This window comes from Phoenix dactylifera, chromosome 10 (genome assembly GCF_051530095.1).
Source record: "Phoenix dactylifera cultivar Ajwa chromosome 10, Ajwa_hap1_PhDact_Kaust_v1.1, whole genome shotgun sequence".
Lineage (NCBI taxonomy): Eukaryota > Viridiplantae > Streptophyta > Magnoliopsida > Arecales > Arecaceae > Phoenix > Phoenix dactylifera.
This window is the reverse complement of record NC_143199.1, coordinates 23,448,783-23,463,749: the sequence shown is the minus strand read 5'-3', so window position 1 is coordinate 23,463,749 and position 14,967 is coordinate 23,448,783.

Sequence of the window (14,967 nt, the reverse complement as noted above, 5' to 3'; positions counted from 1 at the left end):
CCTTGTCATGTTGCTTTCATCAAGTACATTCTAAACCTTTATTCTAATTGTTTTATATCCATTGGTATGTTTTGGATTCTTGCATATTTATTTATTAGATAGATCTTGTATGGTTTATATATATTGATGCATGGATTGTTTCAATGCTTGATTTGTCGTAGACGTAACCGGCACGATAAATACTTGGATGTTAAATTCATGTTCTCAGATTGTATACTCCATGATTAGAACTACTCTATCATATTAATCCTTAATCAAGAATTGCCGAGTTTATTTATTGAAAGTAATATTGTCAAGGAGAATTCCGGATCCCTAGCCTTCTCTATATTCTTGAACTTTGTTTAATTACCTATTATTCTCTGCTTTTAATTTCTGAAAATCAACAAAAAATTACATCTAAAATTACGCTAATAATAATTCATAGACCGCTCCCTGAGGATTCGACCTCGGACTTCCGAGTATACTACTTGTGCGATTCTCCTACACTTGGGAGAGCAGTTCTACTTTTGCACCAAAGAGAACCAACATTGATCAGTTTAGTATTTAAGTTAGCTTTTAACTAGGTGATCTTGACAAGAATAGATCTCCATTAGAAGGTGAAAACCGATCAACCCTTTGGGACCTTAGATCAATTGGTGAACTAGATCAATTGACGGGACCTGAGTTCAACTCCAAGCAGTACAATCCTAATCTAATTTGAAAACTTAAGCAAGCACTTTCAAACAAGTTGAAGTTCAAAAGCAATTAAGAGTTTGAATGTAATTAATATTTGAAGGAAAATAAGAATTTGAAAGCAACTAAAATTTGGAAAAGGACTTAGTTGCATCACAAAACAATCAAGGTTTGAAGGAAAAAAACACTTGTGCTCTGATACTAGAAGAGTTGCAATAGGCTTGACTGCCCGGCATGAACAACAAAGAGAAAAAGATTGTACTAGCTAAGCAGGAATTAAGCTAATTTTAGGAGTACAGAGGTCAATAAATTTTATAAAACCAAAGGGAAAAAAATAAAACAAAGCATTAAAAGATTAAGGATAATTAGTTACTTACCTTGCTATATATCAAAGGCGCTCTCCATTACCTAAAATCCACAGGACAGTTGACTCGCCATAATGTACCAAATGTGTCATCATCGATCCCAGAATCCACCAAAATTTGCTATAAAATCCACCAGAGGTGCATAGAATCCACCATGCAAAGAAAATTTAAAGACAATATTGTAATTAACATGATAAGAGTACCTCCATTGACATTATTATATTATATTATTGTGTTATATAATTATAATAATATAAATATAACAATACAATAATATATAGTATGTTATAATTATATTGATTATATAATATAATATGAAAATATGTTAATTCATATCAATATTAATATTATTTTACTGAAATAATTAATACTGATAGTAACTATATTATAATAAATATTTTCATATTATTGTAATAGTAATTATGATATTTGTATATCTTTGTATTATCATTATATTACTAGATTACGAATATATAGTATTATTACATTACTATGTGTGGAGTGATTGATTAAAACCCCATTTGATTTTGATGAGCTCAAAGCATTTGAGTATAATTCTTGTTTACTAATGAATTCAATTAAGTGTTTCAGTGAAAATCCTGTCTACGTGTCTCTAGACTTGGTTCATAGTATTTTGGATAAGTTAAGAAATCAGCCTGAACCAAAGTCTGAGACTCGAGTCGACTCCAGAGTATCACGAGTCGACTCCAAGCGTATCAAGTTCACTGGCACGAGCTCGAGTCGACTCCAGATCAGTACGAGTCGACTCCGACTGAGAACAGACAGAAGAACAGAAAGCTTCAACTCAGAACCTGTCAACGAGTCGACTCCCAAAGTGCGCGAGTCGACTCCGATGTTCACCGAGTCGACTCCAGGGTAGTAAGAGTCGACTCCAAGAGGAACACAAAGAAAAAGTCAGAGAGCAGTTTTCGGGTCTGAGATTCGAGTCGACTCCAGTGGAACGCGAGTCGACTCCGATGGTTGGCAGGTCGACTCCAAAGAAAGCAAGAGTCGACTCTCAGCGGTACACAAAGAAAAAGTCAGAGAGCATTTTATTGACTCTGAGATTTGAGTCGACTCCCGCAATACGCGAGTCGACTCCAAGACTCCGCGACCATCAACAGACAGAAGACCAAGTTACTGCCTCTGAGATTCGAGTCGACTCCCAGACAGCTCGAGTCGACTCCAAGACAGCTTCACATCAAAAAGGCAGAAGACCAAGTTTCGGAAACTGAGAGCCGAGTCGACTCCGAGGAAGCTCGAGTCGACTCCAAGACTGGACGAGCCAAAAGACAGAGGATCGGGAGTTCGGGCTCTGAGATTCAAGTCGACTCCCAGGACAGTCGAGTCGACTCGAGTGGATCAAATTCAAAATTGGATCCACGGACTTCAGTGGATGAGCCGACTCCGAAATTGCCAAGTCAGCTCCAGAAGTTGGCGAGTCGACTCCAGGTCAAGACGAGTCGACTCCCAGTCGTGAAGGCAACTTTAATTCAAATTTGGAACAGTTGCCGAGTCGACTCCGGAAAAGCTTGAGTCGACTCCCGCTACCGCCGAGTCGACTCCTGATCGCGCGAGTCGACTCTAACCCACCAACGGACACATTGTCAGGGTGCGCAGAGTGTGCAGAACGGGCAGAAAAAGCTCTCTAACGGCTAGTTTCCATGGGGGTTGGTTTAAATAACCACAGAAGACTGTAGCAAGGCAGAGAAGAACTATTCCACTCCAACAAATCAAGCATTCAAGCTCTGCAACGTGTTCTTCAACGAAAAAGAGGAAGATCTGCATTTACTGCATCCACCTACATCTTCCCAGCAATTAAAGCCTTCTCCTCCTGCATTCAAGTCGACTACTCACTCAAGAGGAGACCAGAAGTTTAAGAAGCCATTCCTCTTCTCCAACCTAAAAGCGTTTGAGGCTTCTTAACTTCATTTATTGTTCATATTGTCTTTTATCTGCTTTTGAGAAGCTGTATTTTTCTGTTTCTTCTTTTTATTTACACATTGTATTTGCTTGGTTCAATCGGGGGACTGAATCAAGGGGTTTGAGGTTGGTTGGTGAGCCGAGTGTAAAACCAACGTGTGTAAGGGTTCGATTGTGATCCCGAGAAAACAATCGGGGTGGTTCTAGTTGGTGAGCCTGGAAAAACCGACCGAGTTCGTTGTGAGCTCGTAAAACAACAAGTTTGGTTGTGAGCTTGGAAAACAACCGGCTGTAATCCAAGGGGGTTATAGTGAATTCCCAAGTGAGACTTGGGGAGTGGACGTAGGAGCAAGGGTTAGCTCCGAACCACTATAAAACTTGGTGTTTGTGATTGCGTGTCTCTATTCTTCTTCCTTTCATATCACTCACAGCACATAGTAATTAATTAAATAACTTACACTAGTTTTAATTACTTATCCACATCGTTTTAAATACCCAAATTATTTTAAAACCCAATTCACCCCCCCTCTTGGGTTGTCTATCTGGGCAACAAGTGGTATCAGAGCCTAAACTCTTCCACTCAAGAGTTAAAAGATCAAAATGATAACCCCATTTGGATCTTCCCACATTGAGGGTCAGTCCACCCAAAGACCCCCTTTCTTTAATGGATCCGACTACTCATACTGGAAGGCTAGGATGAGAATATTCATCCAAGCCCAAGACTATGAGATGTGGACCATTGTAGTAAATGGCCCATACATCCCATCCACATATGTAGAGGGTATCACGGTACCCAAATTAGAAAAGGATTGGGATGAACATGACATGAGAAAGGCACAACTAAATTCTAAAGCTATGAATGTGTTTTACTGTGCCTTAGACAGAAATGAATTCAATAGGGTCTCTACTTGCAACTCTGCAAAAGAGATCTGGGATAGACTTGAAGTGACCCATGAGGGCACAAATCAAGTTAAAGAATCCAAAATTAATATATTGGTTCATAAGTATGAACTATTTAAAATGGATTCTAATGAGACAATCACTAGCATGTTCACTAGGTTTACTGACATTGTCAATGGCCTAAAAAGCCTTGGCAAGAACAATACTAACAGTGAGCTTGTCAGGAAAATCCTTCGGTGTCTACCAAGGTCGTGGGAAGCTAAAGTGACGGCAATCCAAGAAGCCAAGGACTTGAACAAATTACCACTCGAGGAGCTTCTTGGATCCTTAATGACGCACGAGCTAACCATGAAGCAACACAACGAGGAAGAGTCCTCCCACAAGAAAAAGGTAATAGCTCTAAAATCTACTTCATCTAACAAGGAATTATCTTGCAGTAGCAGCAGTGAAGGAGAAGAACATGAGGAAGATGATGGTGAGGCACTTCTTGTGCGCAAGTTCAAAAAATTCATCAACCACAAGAAGGCTTATCATCAAAGGAGAGGCCCCTCAAATTCCTACCGCAAGGACAAAGGTAAGAAAAGGGAAAATGAGGGGATTGGGTGCTATGAGTGCAAAAAGCCGGGACACATCAGAGCTGAGTGTCCCTTACTAAAGAAGGGCAGCAAGTACAAGAAGAAGAAAGCCCTTGTCACCACCCTATCGGACTCCGACACATCATCTTCATCATCGGATGAAGAACAAGAAGAGAAGGCCAATTTCTGCTTCATGGCCAATGAAAATGAGGTAACTTCCGAAACACAGCTTGATTTTACATTTGATGAACTTTATGATGCTTTTAATGAATTAATGATAGAATATAAGGCAATAAATCTTAAGAATAAAGAACTAAAAATAACTAATCAATCATACCTACATAAATACGATAAATTAGTTAAGGATAAGGATTTAATCACCAAAGAAAATATAGAACTTAAGACAAGCAACCAACTTTTAACTCAAAAGACTAATACCTTAACTAAAGATAATGAAAAACTAACTAAGGAATTTTTAGAATTTAAAAACCATAAACAAATCTTAAACAAGGATCTAACAAACAAACTAAATGATCTAAAAACAGAAAATCAAACACTAACTAAAGAACTTAACAAATACAAATCCTTAGTTGAAAATTTACATATAGTTCTGAAAAGTTAAATATGATACTCAATAGTCAACGAGCAGTATTTAATAAAGCGGGTTTAGGATATAAACCAAGAAATAAACAAAAACTTCTTAGTAACTTCTTTGTTAAAGCTGGGGAAACTAAAACTAAGAAAATAACCTGCTTTTGTTGTGGAACTATAAGTCATAAAGCAAATGTGTGTAATTTTAGGAAAGGTAAATCAAGAAGGAAAATTAAAAGGGTATGGGTTCTAAAAGGAACCAACTTGACTAACCATGAAGGACCCAAGAAAACTTGGGTACCTAAGTTGACATGATTTGCTTGTGTAGGAGTGTCTTGCAGCCAAGGTCAACAAAAACTGCTGGTATTTGGATAGTGGCTGCTCAAGGCACATGACGGGTGATAAGGATCAATTTTTCACCCTTGAAGCTAAGAAGGGAGGTGCTGTGACTTTTGGAGACAACAACCAAGCTCACATCATTGGTATTGGTAAAGTTCAAATCACCCCTTCAACTTTTATAGATAATGTTAGATATGTTGATGGTCTTAAGCATAACTTGTTAAGCATTAGTCAATTATGTGATAAAGGATATGATGTTATGTTTAAACCATCACTATGCATTATAACAAACCCTAATGACAATAGTTTAGTTTTTAAAGGGATTAGACGTGGAAATGTATATGTTGTTGACCTAGAAGATCTTGCAAAACATAACCAATGTTTAGTTGTTAATGAAACTAAAGATAATGATGCTAGTTGGTTATGGCACCGTAAGTTAGGTCATGCAAGCATGGACACAATAACTAAACTAGTTAAAAGAGATTCCGTGATAGGTTTGCCAAAATTAAAATTTGAAAAGAACAAAATATGTGAAGCATGTCAATTTGGCAAACAATCTAGGAACTCATTTAAATCCATAAAATGTGTCTCTACCTCTAGGCCTCTAGAATTATTACACATGGACCTATTCGGACCAACTAGAACAACAAGCCTAGGTGGAAATAAATATGGTCTAGTTATTGTAGATGATTACTCTAGGTACACATGGGTCATGTTCCTAGCACATAAGGATCAAGCATTTTCTGTTTTTAAGAAGTTCCATAAGGAAGTAACAAATGCTAGAGAGTCTTCAGTCATAGCCATTAGAAGTGACCATGGAACTGAATTCGAAAATCAGTCATTTGAGGAATTTTGTAGTAAAAAGGGGATAACCCATAATTTTTCTGCACCTAGGACACCACAACAAAATGGAGTTGTGGAAAGAAAAAATAGGACTCTAGAGGAAATGGCTAGAACTATGTTATGTGAAAGTAACCTCCCTAAGTACTTTTGGGGAGAAGCCATTAATACTTCTTGCCATATATTAAATAGAGTTTTATTAAGACCCATCATAAAGAAAACACCTTATGAACTGTGGAAAAACAGAAAACCAAAAGTTAATTACTTTCATGTTTTTGGATGTAGGTGTTTTGTTCATAATAATGGAAAAGATAATCTAGGTAAATTTGACTCTAAATCGGATGAAGGAATATTCTTAGGTTACTCTACAACTAGTAAAGCCTATAGAGTCTTTAATAAAAGAACCTTAGTTATAGAAGAATCTATACATGTTGTATTTGATGACTCTAGTGACATCTCCTCTAGTAAGAAAGTTAATTTTGATGATGATGTTGAAATTCTTGAAGAAAAGATAGATGAGATGGCATTACAAGATGATAATCAAAAGTTGAGTGAAGGAGCACCATCAAGCCAAGAGGCTATTGTGGATCATGGGCTAACTAAAGCTTGGAGGTATGCTCACGGGCATCCTAAGGAACTAATTCTAGATGATCCATCTCAACCGGTTAGGACTAGAGCATCCCTTAGAAATTTAAATAACCATCTAGCTTTTGTCTCACACTTTGAGCCCAAACACATAGAAGAGGCCGAAAATGATGTAAATTGGATAAATGCAATGCAAGAAGAATTAAACCAATTTACTAGAAACAAGGTATGGAATCTAATAGAGAGACCTTCTGAATATCCTATTATAGGCACGAAATGGATTTATAAAAATAAACTTGATGAAAATGGAATTGTTATAAGGAATAAGGCTAGACTAGTAGCAAAGGGTTATAATCAAGAAGAAGGTATAGATTTTGATGAAACCTTTGCTCCTGTAGCTAGACTTGAGGCTATTAGACTATTATTAGCATATGCATGCTCTAAGGACTTCAAACTTTTTCAAATGGATGTAAAAAGTGCATTTTTAAATGGGTATATTAATGAGGAGGTATATGTAGAACAACCTCCTGGTTTTGAAAATCATCAATACCCTAATCATGTATATAAACTGAACAAAGCACTTTATGGTTTAAAACAAGCACCTAGAGCATGGTATGAGAGACTTAGCAAATTCCTATTAGAACATGAATTCTCTAGGGGAAATGTAGATACAACCCTATTTCTGAAAAAGCAAAACAAAGATATGTTATTAGTACAGATTTATGTTAATGATATCATTTTCGGTGCTACTAACAATCGCCTCTGCGAAGAATTTGCTGATTTGATGCAGAGTGAGTTTGAGATGAGCATGATGGGAGAGCTGAACTACTTCCTCGGGCTTCAAATCAAACAGTCTGAAGGAGGCATCTTCATCAATCAAGCCAAGTATATCAAAGAGATGCTCAAGAAGTTTGATATGGAGGGAAACAAGTCAATCAGCACCCCCATGAGCTCATCATGCAAATTAGATCAAGATGAATCAGGTAAATCTGTAGATCAAAAACTTTATAGAGGTATGATAGGATCCTTATTGTATCTTACTGCAAGTAGACCTGATATTATGTTTAGTGTTTGCATGTGTGCTATATATCAGGCTAATCCTAAAGAATCACATCTAGCTGCAGTTAAGAGAATTTTTAAATACTTAATAGGAACTAAGAACATAGGGCTATGGTACTCTAAAGAATCTAGCCTAAACTTAATAGGATACACAGATTCAGACTTCGCTGGATGTAAGCTTGATAGAAAAAGTACCAGTGGATCGTGTCAATTTCTAGGAGAAAATCTTATCTCATGGTTTAGCAAGAAACAAAACTCGGTTGCATTATCTACTGCTGAAGCTGAATATGTTGCAGCCGGGAGTTGTTGTGCTCAAATCTTGTGGATTAAACAACAATTAGAAGATTATGGCATTAAACAAGATAAAATTCTCATTAATTGTGATAATACAAGTGCCATTAATCTAACTAAAAATCCAATTCAACATTCAAGAACTAAACACATTGAGATAAGACATCACTTCATAAGAGATCATGTATTGAATGGTGATGTGACACTCCAATTTGTTTGTACTGATAATCAATTAGCAGACATTTTTACAAAACCCCTAAGTGAAGAGAGGTTTAGTGTGCTTAGGAGGGGATTAGGAGTGATTGATCCATCCTAGTGGTGGTTTCCACTAGATTCATTGATTTTGATGACTAGATTGTGGTTAAAATAGAGTTTCTTTTCAATAATCATCAAATCAGATCATACTTTAGTGTTTTTCCCTCATTTGGCATGATTATAGCATGATTTTTAGGTGCGTGCCAAGGTTAGAGACGACTCGAGTAAGTTTCAGAGTCGGCTCCTAAGGGGGAGTCGACTCGCGCATTTGCGGGAGTCGACTCGCAAAGATGGCAGCAGAGGGGGAGTCGACTCGCATATAGTCGGGAGTCGACTCGAAGTCTACAGGCGCATAAGGAGAGTCGACTCGCGCATATTCTGGAGTCGACTCGAGGTCGAGTCGACTCGCGACTCAGTGGAGTCGACTCGCAGTCGGGATCCGACTTTTTAACCCTAGATTTGTCGTTTCGAAAACACTTTTCTCTCAAGCCGCCACTGTTCAAAAGCCCTAGAGCCGACTCCTAGGTCGTCCCCGATCGTCTCCAACCCCTTTTCCGTCGATCTTTCACCGGTTCTTCGGTTTTTCATCCCTTCCTAGGTCGCCCCCGGTCGGTCCCAAGCCTCCTCCGTCGACCTTTCTCCGTCCTTTAGGTTTTTCATTCCGTCTAGGTCATAATGCCGCGTAAGACCGTTGTCCGGAAGAGGTCCCGACCCGAGGCCGGTCCCGAGCGGCGCTCCAAGGCACGGCACGATCCCGCGAGGCAACCACCTCCGGCTCGTTCTCCGCCTAGGGCGGTTCCCGCGAGGCCATTGGCCGGGAAGGCCGTCACCACCGGGAGATATGTCGACTTTGACTATCTCTCCCGGGAAGGGTTCACCATAGGTGATAGGCTTAGGACACAGGGATTAGAGTACTTCCTCACTTTAGATCTCCCCACTTACCCTGGCCTTGTTAGAGAGTTCTATGGTACCGTCCATCGGGGAGATGGGGGTATCGAGGGCACAATAGCCGGTGTCCCTCTATTTGTTACGGAGGATCTTATTGCCCACATCCTCCACCTTCCATTAGTAGGGGTGGCTCCCACACACCCTGAGGACAGGGTTGAGGCCCTTACGGCCGTTCTAGGGCATCCACCCCAGTCACCTCTAGACGAGGTTTCTGCTAGCTCACTTCCGATTGAGGTGAGAATCCTTTTGAGTATACTGTCTAGGTCCATCTTCCCTAAGACAGGGAGATTTGATTTTGTAAATGAGAGAGACCTAGCTCTTATGTTTTATATTCTTCAGGACACCCCGATCAACTTCCCCAAACTCATCTATAGGTATATGTGTGAGCCCCTAGATAGACCTAGGCTCACCCTCCCATACGGCATAATATTCACCCTTCTGTTTAGGGAGTACGAGATTCCCATTCCTGAGGGGGAGCCCTTTCGCGCATTGCGATGGACTGATCGCACGCGTGCAGGGACCCTACACAGGATGGGGTTTCGGAAGAGAGAGGGGATCTGGGTTAGAAAGTCGTCCCTCACCTCACAGACCACCAGACCTTCCCCCAGTCCTGAGCCCGATTCAGACTACGCAGACCTTCCAGACCATCCAGACCTTCCATCCACTCCTCCTGCTCCTACCACCTCCGCCGGACCCTCCTCCTCAGCTCCACCCACTCAGCCTATGGAGGTCCGGATCTCGTCTGAGCAGCTCCGGGAGCTGCGGCAGGAGATAGTCCGAGATCTGCTCCAGGAGCTCCGAGGTTCGGTGCCTGCTCCCACTCCTGCACCCGTATCTTCTCAGTTGGTCCCTTCCTTGACAGCCGTGACTGACATGACGGCTCATGTACGGGAAGAGATCTACAATGTCCGGAGTTTGGTCCAGGGTCAGTCCTCCAGTATGAGTGAGGTCACGGGCATCACTCGGAAGATGCGCGATGACATCCAGAAGGACATGAGCACCACCACCCAGGGGGCCGAGCGCTTGTCGAATGTGCTCATCGACAAGCTGGATACACTTCAGACGTCGGTGACTGAGCTCTCCACTACACACAGCAGGGCCACCTCATCCATCATCACTCAGCTCGGGCATCTTACAGATGCGGTCACCCTCCTCATGGAGGAGAACAGATTGAGAGGAGGAGACACATCCTCGAGAGGAGGAGCTACATCCTCGAGAAGACCGTAGCTACTTTTTGTATTTTGCTTTGACATGTATTGCTTTACGTTACTTATTGTATTCTGAAATGTACTTACATACAAATTAATACAATGAGTAGCCGCATTTTTCTTCAATACTGTGTCTTTTGATTTATGTTTGATTGTGTGTTTTGATTACCTCCTTTTTGATATGATGACAAAAAGGGGGAGAAATATGTATAAAATATGTAAAAGGGGGAGAAATATGCATAAAATATGTAAAAGGAATCAATGGAAATCAATAAAAAGATAAACTCTTAAAACACACAAATTTGTTCTTAGTGGATTCGGTACCTCGAGGCTCATTATCTCTCTTTTGGGGCTCCTAATGGAGTAATCTCCAGAATCTATTCAACGGATATTCGGAGATTAGCTGAATCCTACTCAAGAACAAATTGACAGATTTTCCCTCTAAAAACTAAAAATTTCAGTTCATAAACTTCAAAGCATTAAAAGAAAATTCAGAGAATCAAAACATAGTAGAATGCATATGTTGAGGGGGAGAATCTGAATTTTAAGCAAGCTAAATTATTAAACATATATAAGCCAAACAATTGATTGCATGATATGAAGGCTTATATAATTCCAAATGAAAGGGGGAGCTTTGACTCCGAAATTTATTGTTTCACTCCTTTCAAGCTTGGATAAATTGAATTACCAGACATTTGAATTCATTTATGGATTTTATTTCATTGTTTATTGTGCAATTCACTTTACATATACTCAATGTTTTGTCATCATCAAAAAGGGGGAGATTGTGGAGTGATTGATTAAAACCCCATTTGATTTTGATGAGCTCAAAGCATTTGAGTATAATTCTTGTTTACTAATGAATTCAATTAAGTGTTTCAGTGAAAATACTGTCTACGTGTCTCTAGACTTGGTTCATAGTATTTTGGATAAGTTAAGAAATCAGTCTGAACCAAAGTTTGAGACTCGAGTCGACTCCAGAGTATCACGAGTCGACTCCAAGCGTATCAAGTTCACTGGCACGAGCTCGAGTCGACTCCAGATCAGTACGAGTCGACTCCGACTGAGAACAGACAGAAGAACAGAAAGCTTCAACTCAGAACCTGTCAACGAGTCGACTCCCAAAGTGCGCGAGTCGACTCCGATGTTCACCGAGTCGACTCCAGGGTAGTAAGAGTCGACTCCAAGAGGAACACAAAGAAAAAGTCAGAGAGCAGTTTTCGGGTCTGAGATTCGAGTCGACTCCAGTGGAACGCGAGTCGACTCCGATGGTTGGCAGGTCGACTCCAAAGAAAGCAAGAGTCGACTCTCAGCGGTACACAAAGAAAAAGTCAGAGAGCATTTTATTGACTCTGAGATTCGAGTCGACTCCCGCAATACGCGAGTCGACTCCAAGACTCCGCGACCATCAACAGACAGAAGACCAAGTTACTGCCTCTGAGATTCGAGTCGACTCCCAGACAGCTCGAGTCGACTCCAAGACAGCTTCACATCAAAAAGGCAGAAGACCAAGTTTCGGAAACTGAGAGCCGAGTCGACTCCGAGGAAGCTCGAGTCGACTCCAAGACTGGACGAGCCAAAAGACAGAGGATCGGGAGTTCGGGCTCTGAGATTCAAGTCGACTCCCAGGACAGTCGAGTCGACTCGAGTGGATCAAATTCAAAATTGGATCCACGGACTTCAGTGGATGAGCCGACTCCGAAATTGCCAAGTCAGCTCCAGAAGTTGGCGAGTCGACTCCAGGTCAAGACGAGTCGACTCCCAGTCGTGAAGGCAACTTTAATTCAAATTTGGAACAGTTGCCGAGTCGACTCCGGAAAAGCTTGAGTCGACTCCCGCTACCGCCGAGTCGACTCCTGATCGCGCGAGTCGACTCTAACCCACCAACGGACACATTGTCAGGGTGCGCAGAGTGTGCAGAACGGGCAGAAAAAGCTCTCTAACGGCTAGTTTCCGTGGGGGTTGGTTTAAATAACCACAAAAGACTGTAGCAAGGCAGAGAAGAACTATTCCACTCCAACAAATCAAGCATTCAAGCTCTGCAACGTGTTCTTCAACGAAAAAGAGGAAGATCTGCATTTACTGCATCCACCTACATCTTCCCAGCAATTAAAGCCTTCTCCTCCTGCATTCAAGTCGACTACTCACTCAAGAGGAGACCAGAAGTTTAAGAAGCCATTCCTCTTCTCCAACCTAAAAGCGTTTGAGGCTTCTTAACTTCATTTATTGTTCATATTGTCTTTTATCTGCTTTTGAGAAGCTGTATTTTTCTGTTTCTTCTTTTTATTTACACATTGTATTTGCTTGGTTCAATCGGGGGACTGAATCAAGGGGTTTGAGGTTGGTTGGTGAGCCGAGTGTAAAACCAACGTGTGTAAGGGTTCGATTGTGATCCCGAGAAAACAATCGGGGTGGTTCTAGTCGGTGAGCCTGGAAAAACCGACCGAGTTCGTTGTGAGCTCGTAAAACAACAAGTTTGGTTGTGAGCTTGGAAAACAACCGGTTGTAATCCAAGCGGGTTATAGTGAATTCCCAAGTGAGACTTGGGGAGTGGACGTAGGAGCAAGGGTTAGCTCCGAACCACTATAAAACTTGGTGTTTGTGATTGCGTGTCTCTATTCTTCTTCCTTTCATATCACTCACAGCACATAGTAATTAATTAAATAACTTACACTAGTTTTAATTACTTATCCACATCGTTTTAAATACCCAAATTATTTTAAAACCCAATTCACCCCCCCTCTTGGGTTGTCTATCTGGGCAACACTATGTAATATCATGATAATTATTGTTTCATCATGTAAGAACTATTATTATAAGGATTATAATAATATCATGATATTTTTGAATTATTGTAATCATAGCAATGTTATTATCATATGAGTATTGGGAAGAAAAGGAGGTGATGGTTTAATGACTCTTGCAAAGAACCAAACACCTGCATCTGTCTACCTGCAACCGGAATGTAACATCGGAGGCCCAGATGCAGGTAACCAAACAACCTCTTAATTCTTTGATATCAGATATTACGCTGATAGTTAACGTATTAGTTGCTTCTATTTCAAGAATGAAACTTGGGGAAGCCTTTATGGTCATTGATTGTGAATATAATGGTAGGAACTCTTTTATTGGAAAGATGAGAGGCTATGAAATGGGAATTTTATGCATTTGCCATGTCACAACATAAACTTTTAGTTGGCTTATCAAATTTGTTTCCTGCAATATCTTAAGTAGATCTCATGGAGTTCTAGATATTTATGATTTCAATCTAATTAGATCTTATTAGGTCATTTGTATAATCTGAAAAATTTTATTGACTAACATATATTCTGGAAGTCTAACCTATCCTTTCTCAAAACATGCCGGTTTGTTTTCGATGTGTTGCTTAGCCTGCTTTTCATCATAAGTTAAACTTGTGATCGCAAATTCAAGCTAATTTCTTTTTTCATGACATATATTTGAAGTGTTTGAGATGGATTCTTCAGATACTTCAGCCATTAATGTCATCCGATTGCCTAAATACATATTGCCATACTATGAGATTTTGAAGTTATGAGCTATTTATTTAGTATATATCAACTTATTTGAGGCTATATGTCAGTTAATTTATGACTTATGTTGGTATCTTTAATTTCTTTCATTGAAGCTGGTTTATTCTATTGCTCTTATATTTGCTTCTTCAGTTGGTATCAACATTGTATTTGCCTTTTATGATCACTGTGTCAAAGCCTCTTCTATAACCAATTATACATGTTAAGGTCTCCTCTTATAGCTTCTATTTTGCACCAAGGTCTACTCTCAATTTTTCACAATATTAATCACAAAGAAACTCTCTTGCTCTTTTACAGCCCACCACCCCACCAAGTTGGGTTCCAAAAAGCATGATATTCTAGTTTCTTGCCATTTTTAGATGTGTAGATCATGATCCGTTGTGTGAAAATGAAAATTCAAACTATTGAATGTAATCAACTATCTCTAAGCTATCTATCAAACAAGAAAGCATTTACTGAGACTTGTTTTCTTAACAGATAATTCAAATAACAAATATACTGTTTTAATTTGATTTATGTCTTGAAAACATCCAAAATAGTTAAAATTTTCTAGCATTCAATCAAATACATGCAGATTGAGATTATTGATTTGGATCTTTGGGAACCTTATCTTCAAATTTGCTCTAATCAGATTCAACCTCAAAATTTGATTTTTGCTGCAACCTCTTTCTAATACATTTGCAAGCTCACCAAGTAGGATGTTAACATTTATCCCTCATATGGAGACATGTAAGGGCTTTTCATTTTACATAATTTAGCATATTAATAGGGTTTTACCTGGAATTCAATGTTTCACAATCTATTCTTTTTCCAACAATGTTTATCAGTCTAAATTTTATCCCTTGCATTGAAATGTCTGTATTGA